The sequence below is a fragment of the Bubalus kerabau genome, chromosome 2 (assembly GCF_029407905.1).
Source record: "Bubalus kerabau isolate K-KA32 ecotype Philippines breed swamp buffalo chromosome 2, PCC_UOA_SB_1v2, whole genome shotgun sequence".
NCBI lineage: Eukaryota > Metazoa > Chordata > Mammalia > Artiodactyla > Bovidae > Bubalus > Bubalus kerabau.
Genome location: NC_073625.1, coordinates 128,914,276 through 128,920,960, shown reverse-complemented (window position 1 = coordinate 128,920,960; position 6,685 = coordinate 128,914,276). Strand labels below are relative to the sequence as shown.

Here is a 6,685-nt window from a genome sequence, read left to right as displayed (position 1 = left end):
TGCCCTCAATCTTTCCCAGCATCAGGGTCTTTTCAAATGAGTCAGCTCTTCGCATCAGGTGGCCAAAGTATTGGAGTTTCAGCTTCAACATCAGTTCCTCCAATGAACACCTAGGACTGATCTCCTTTAGGATGGACTGTTTGGATCTCCTTGCAGTCCAAGGGACTCTCAAGAGTCTTCTCCAACACCACAGTTCAAAAGCATCAATTCTTCGGTGCTCAGCTTTCTTTATAGTCCAACTCTCGCATCCATACATGACTACTGGAAAAACCATAGCCTTGACTAGACGGACCTTTGTTGGCAAAGTAATGTCTCTGCTTTTTAATATGCTGTCTAGGTTGGTCATAACTTTCCTTCCAATGAGCAAGCATCTTTTAATTTCATGGCTACAATCACCATCTGCATGATACCACCACATCAGGGATGACACAAGCCTTCAGTCTATAATCGACTTGAATTGTCCATCTACTGGACTTGATGCACAGGGCCCACTCTCAACTCCGAAGGTGCATCCCTTCCACTCAGAGGGCCTGTAATCAATGTAAGAGATGCTCCTGTTACCTGCTTCAGCTTGTTGGAGTCCCACTAGGTGGACCACCTCCACCTGGCCTCCCTGCTTGGCTAGGTTTCAGGGGGTTGGACACTCACCATTGGGCCCTGTGCCCAGTAAGATCTGAACTCAAAACGGGGGGTGGCCACCCTCAAGAGGATGGAAACCACTTATCTGTACAGAGTCAACATTTCCATTAATTTAGTAATAGAACCCACCTGCCAATGCAGCAGATGCAAAAGATGCGAGTTCAATCCCTGTGTCAGGAAGATCGCCCAGAGGAGAAAATGACAACACACTCCAGTATTCTTGTCTGAGAAATCCCATGGACAGAGGAGCCTGGAAGACTACAGTCCATGGGGTCGCAAAAGAGTCGGTTCAGTTAGCTTACTAAAAAAGATGATTGTAAACAAAATCTGTTTTTTAGTCATATACCTTAGGGGAATACATAAACCAAATCAACCCCTACAGTTTGTCTGGATTGAGTATTTCACTTTACGATTTATTTTTAAGTCACACTGATCTAGTTAAAGGCCATAGGCATTATTATTATTTTCTGTTATTAGCCAAATTCTTGTTTGCTTGTGGTCTGATTCTTTCAGGTGTAGGCTTGTGTTAATTTGTAGGGTTGAGTTATTTATGTCATATTACAGTCCAGTCTATCCATTTCCTATGTGTTTTCCTCTCAAGTGGATCACCAATTCAAAATGAATTAAAACCCTAAACCCAGAAGTGGGACAAAAGGAGTGAAAATGGGACTTGAGAGAACGGAAGGATCATCTCTTGGTATTTTAGCCCAGTTGTCCTAGACCCCAAAGGCAGACGGAAGCACTCAGCTCAGAGGGGAGGGAAATAGGAAGATAACAAAGATAAAAACACCAACTCCACCCAAATGACTCAAATGAAGGCGCGTCTTGGAGTCTTTTTGTTTTCCTGAAACTTGAGGCCTGAACCTAGGAGAGCACTGTCCAGCTGCCTGTGCTCGAATGGGAGCTTCATAAATCTCCAAAAAGTGGCTGAGCCTTTCTCTTCTCTCTTTGGCTCTGTTTCCTTCTTTGCTGAGGGTCCTGATTTGTCAGAGTGAAGGGAATTGCATCAGTCAGTTTTGAATCAGACAAAACAAAACCAAATGGACAGCCTTCCTTGGAAATGAAAAAATACTGGGGAATATTTTTTTTTTCCACCACCCTGACTTACTAAGCAGCACTAAGTATATTAGAGAAGAGTGGACAGAATTTCACTATATATTTCAGATATATGAAGGGGAGCAGTAATTTGAACCCTGAGTTGGGTGGGGCTTGGGTAGGAAAGCAAAGGTATGGATTCAGCCTCATGATTCTCTCTCTCCCCCTGCAGATGAGAAGAGGTGAAGAGAGAAGCAGTGCAGGTATGAAGGCGTACATCTGCAGGAATGCCCCTGTACATGCCGCTACAAGGAGAAAACAGAAAAGAGTCCAGGAGAGGAAAAGAAAAGCTGAGTGAAGTTGAACAAGAAAATACTCAGGTCAATAATAGTGATCATAAGAACCACTAGGGGTAAGAGTGATAAAAAGAACTATACGCTGCATTCATCCATTCAACATGCATTTGTTCACTGCTGCTCTGGGCATGGCACGTTCTAGGGTCTGAGGATACAGCAGTAAATGAAATTAAGCCACTCCTTCAGGAAATTCTAGAGTAATACATGTCAGGCAGGTAACGTTCCTCATCTCATCTATGGACCCTATGAAGTGGTTACTATTATCCCATCCTACAAATGATAAAACTGAAGCACAAAGAAGCTTTTATAACTTGGCCAAGACTCACAGCTGAGCCAAAATTTGACCTCAGGTCCCTCTGACTCCAGAGCCCCTAGACTGTGATATGTACCCTCCACTAGTGAATCCCCAGTGAAGCCCCACTGGCCCAGCCTCAGTGTGAGAACTCATTGGACCGACCACTTTCCCTCCTTGAACTAGATTCTATCCATCCATGGCAAAGAGGGGATGGAGTCATTGATCTCTGAAACCCCCTCCTGCTTATTTGGAAACATATTCTATACTGGTATCCTCCCTGCTCCCAAGAGCTTCTCGTAGAGATGGGAGGAGCTAAGTGGATGTTCAAAAAGAGATGACAGCCCAGAGTAATGTTTCCCACACTGGGTTCCAAGGATTTCTTTCCCAGGATTCTGAAGTTTTCTATGAGAATTTGATGTTTGTGAAGCAGATTCATTGAGAGCCCTCAGTTCTGGAGAGGAGCAGTCCTGGAGTTGCCCTCTGACCAGCAGAGAAGGGAGAACGATGGGGTGGAAGGAAGAAGGGTCTGCTGGACCTCAGGAAGCAGCCTGTCTGGGCAGTTACCTTTCTTCCTGGAGGTACAGGACTGGGGCAGTCCCAGCATAGCCCCTCCCTTTCCCCTGCCTTCTTCTTTAAATACCTGCAAGTCATGGGGGAGAGTGGCTCAAGACGGAGCGGTTATATGTATATTTAAAGCTGTTTCACAGCAGAAACCAACACAACATTATAAAGCAATTATCCTCCAATTAAAAAAGACTCTCTCTCTAAAAAATACCGGCAAGTCCACATGCCCGCTGAAGCTGGGAGAGGTGAAAGGCAGTGGGGGAATGTGTGGGGAGTGCCCAAGGTGGTTCAGGGTGCACCCAGAACTTTGAGGGTCAGGCTAGAGCATTTGAGGGAGGAGGGACGTGCTGCCAAATCGTCATGGGTGCCCAAACAAGGCGGGACAGGTCCCAGATATTCCTCTTAACCCTGACTCACCTCACCTGGCCGGTTAACTGTTCTAATGTGGAAAGTGAGGCTAGAGTGTGAGCCCGGCTTGCCCACGAGCTAAATGCAGCCCAGGTCCCCCTGATAAGCTTAGTCAACTTATTACACAGGAAAAATAGAGATGGAATATTAATTCCACACACCTCTCTCCTCTGCCTGGGGAACCTGCCTTCTCTGGGTTTCACTTTTCAAAGCCTGAAATAGATATGGAGATTTTGTGCTTAATTAAAGGAGAAGGGCGCTCACTTCAAGTCTTTTCAAAATCATTTTGGTTCTGAGCTCAGTGGAGCCGGTGAAGACCCAGTCACCATCTGGCAGGAAAGGTGTTAACTTGGAGTCTCCGGTCAATTCTAGACATCAGATTCAGAAACAAAGAGAATTAATTTCGGAGTCCCCCTTGGCCGGCCCCTCCTAGCCGGTAAGCCGAGAGCCTCTGTATTGACTTGCTAGGTATTAAAAAGTTAAGTCTGCTAGGTCACCTGCAACACAGAATGCCAGGTGCCAGAGCCTGCCCCACCGGGCAGGATTATCTTATCAGCCAGGCTGATAACACTCAGGAAAGCCTGGCCATAAGGAGCAAATATTTATAAGCCCAACACCTTTCAGTCCATAACAGATTAGGCACAGGAGGGCAGCAAGAGCAGGGGGCTGAGTTAGCAATCAGCTCTGGGCTTTGGAGCCTGGTTCCTGATCAGAACCTTCCTGTGCATGTTCAGCTCTCAAAGAAGGCATGTTGAGTGCTGAACCGTGTAGGAGGCGCTTTCCCACCTATTTCCTCACCAGACCCTCATGACAGCCTGGTAAGAGAGTTATTGTGTTACTCCCATTTTACAGTAAGAGACTAAGGTACAGAGAGGTTCACTGATTCGCACTTTCACATTGCTAGCAAGTGGGACTTAAACTAGGTTTTCTGGTTCCAGAACTTGTTTGTTTTCTAAGCTGCAGCAGTGGCCTTGACTGGTTCTCACTTGGCCATGCTTTAAATTCACAGCTCCCCAAGGAGCCCCCTGTGCCCCTCAATTCCCTGGTCACATGCTCCTCTCACTTGGCAGATGAGGCCAACCAGAATCTGATAAAGAGGGAAAAGGAGATAGTGAACCCATGGGAACAGTCACTAAAATAGCCCTGGCCCCAAAACACACACATCCCTGTGGGCTCTCCGAGGGCTTGGAATTCATTCCTTTGGGTCTCCTGGTCTTTTCTGTTTATTCATTCTCCCTGGGAGAGGTGATTAAATGATTAGATGCAAATGAATTAGAATGAGAGGTCATCCTTGGTGTCAGAGGAGGTGTCACTGATTGGAGGGGTCACTGGTTCCCTCTGTGCTAGTGTGGAGGGAGGCTGGGGGGAACCTAGAGGAAGCCCCCTCCCTCTGGGTCTTGGGTTTCTTCTCTGCCAAAGGAGACTAAATGATCTTAGACATCCTTACTTCCTGAACCTCAGAAAAATCTCCTGGGACGAGAAGCTCCATAACCCTTCTCTTTTCATCCTCAGCCAGGAGAGCAGGAGTATTCTGAGGAAACGACTTCTAAACTGACTGCAGAAGAGGTGAGTAGCTGGGGTCAGGAAGCAGCCCGTGCAGAGGCCTGGAGGTGAGTGCCAACATGCGTGTCTGAGCAACCGTGGTCCCAAAGCTTAGGTTACAAGAGGTTGAGAAATAAGGCTCAGAGATAAGCAGGAGCCAGATTACAAAAAGTCTTGTAAGACCATGTTAAGGTGTGTGGGCTTTATCCTAAGAGCAATAGGGAGCCAGAAAGGAGTTAAAGCAAAGAAGTGGCGTGACAGTAGGTGTGTTTTAATACTTTCCCTCTGTTCGTTTCCAAGGCAAACCATTCAATATCACAGTAATCCAAGTCTATGCCCCAACCAGTAACGCTGAAGAAGCTGAAGTTGAATGGTTCTATGAAGACCTACAAGACCTTTTAGAACTAGCACCCAAAAAAGATGTCCTTTTCATTATAGGGGACTGGAATGCAAAAGTAGGAAGTCAAGAACAGGCAAATTTGGCCTTGGAATACGGAATGAAGCAGGGCAAAGACTAATAGAGCTTTGCCAAGAAAATGCATTGGTGATAGCAAACACCCTCTTCCAACAACACAAGAGAAGACTCTACACGTGGACATCACCCGATGGTCAACACCGAAATCAGATTGATTATATTCTTTGCAGCCAAAGATGGAGAAGCTCTATACAGTCAACAAAAACAAGACCAGGAGCTGACTGTGGCTCAGATCATGAACTCCTTATTACCAAATTCAGACTTAAATTGAAGAAAGTAGGGAAAACCACTAGACCATTCAGGTATGACCTAAATTAAATCCCTTATGATTATACAGTGGAAGTGAGAAATAGATTTAAGGGCCTAGATCTGATAGATAGAGTGCCTGATGAACTATGGATGGAGGTTCGTGACATTGTACAGGAGACAGGGATCAAGGCCATCCCCATGGAAAAGAAATGCAAAAAAGCAAAATGGCTGTCTGGGGAGGCCTTACAAATAGCTGTGAAAAGAAGGGAAGTGAAAAGCAAAGGAGAAAAGGAAAGATATAAGCATCTGGATGCAGAGTTCCAAAGAACAGCAAGAAGAGATAAGAAAGCCTTCTTCAGCGATCAGTGCAAAGAAATAGAGGAAAACAACAGAATGGGAAAGACTAGAGATCTCTTCAAGAAAATTAGAGATACCAAGGGAACATTTCTTGCAAAGATGGGCTCAATAAAGGACAGAAATGGTATGGACCTAACAGAAGCAGAAGATATGAAGAAGAAGTGGCAAGAATACACAGAAGAACTGTACAAAAAAGATCTTCATGACTCAGATAATCATGATGGTGTGATCACTCACCTAGAGCCAGACATCCTGGAATGTGAAGTCAAGTGGGCCTTAGAAAGCATCACTATGAACAAAGCTAGTGGAGGTGATGGCATTCCAGTTGAGCTATTTCAAATCCTGAAAGATGATGCTGTGAAAGTGCTGCACTCAATATGCCAGCAAATTTGGAAAACTCAGCAGTGGCCACAGGACTGGAAAAGGTCAGTTTTCATTCCATTCCCAAAGAAAGGCAATGCCAAAGGATGCTCAAACTACCGCACAATTGCACTCATCTCACATGCTAGTAAAGTAATGCTCAAAATTCTCCAAGCCAGGCTTCAGCAATACGTGAACCGTGAACTTCCAGATGTTCAAGCTGGTTTTAGAAAAGGCAGAGGAACCAGAGATCAAATTGCCAACATCTGCTGGATCATGGAAAAAGCAAGAGAGTTCCAGAAAAACATCTATTTCTGCTTTATTGACTATGCCAAAGCCTTTGACTGTGTGGATCACAATAAACTGTGGAAAATTCTTAAAAAGATGGGAATAGCAGACCACCTG

At 45.3% G+C, this 6,685-nt stretch overlaps 1 long non-coding RNA gene across 1 annotated transcript; it reads right to left on the bottom strand.

Annotated features, from left to right (window-relative positions):
• Positions 1-304: 304 nt before the first annotated feature.
• On the bottom strand, positions 305-2,991 carry LOC129643780 (uncharacterized). Its single transcript, XR_008710499.1, has 3 exons — positions 2,890-2,991; positions 769-940; positions 305-530 (listed from the first exon to the last, which is right to left on the bottom strand). It is a non-coding gene; the product is annotated as an uncharacterized LOC129643780 (long non-coding RNA).
• Positions 2,992-6,685: the final 3,694 nt, after the last annotated feature.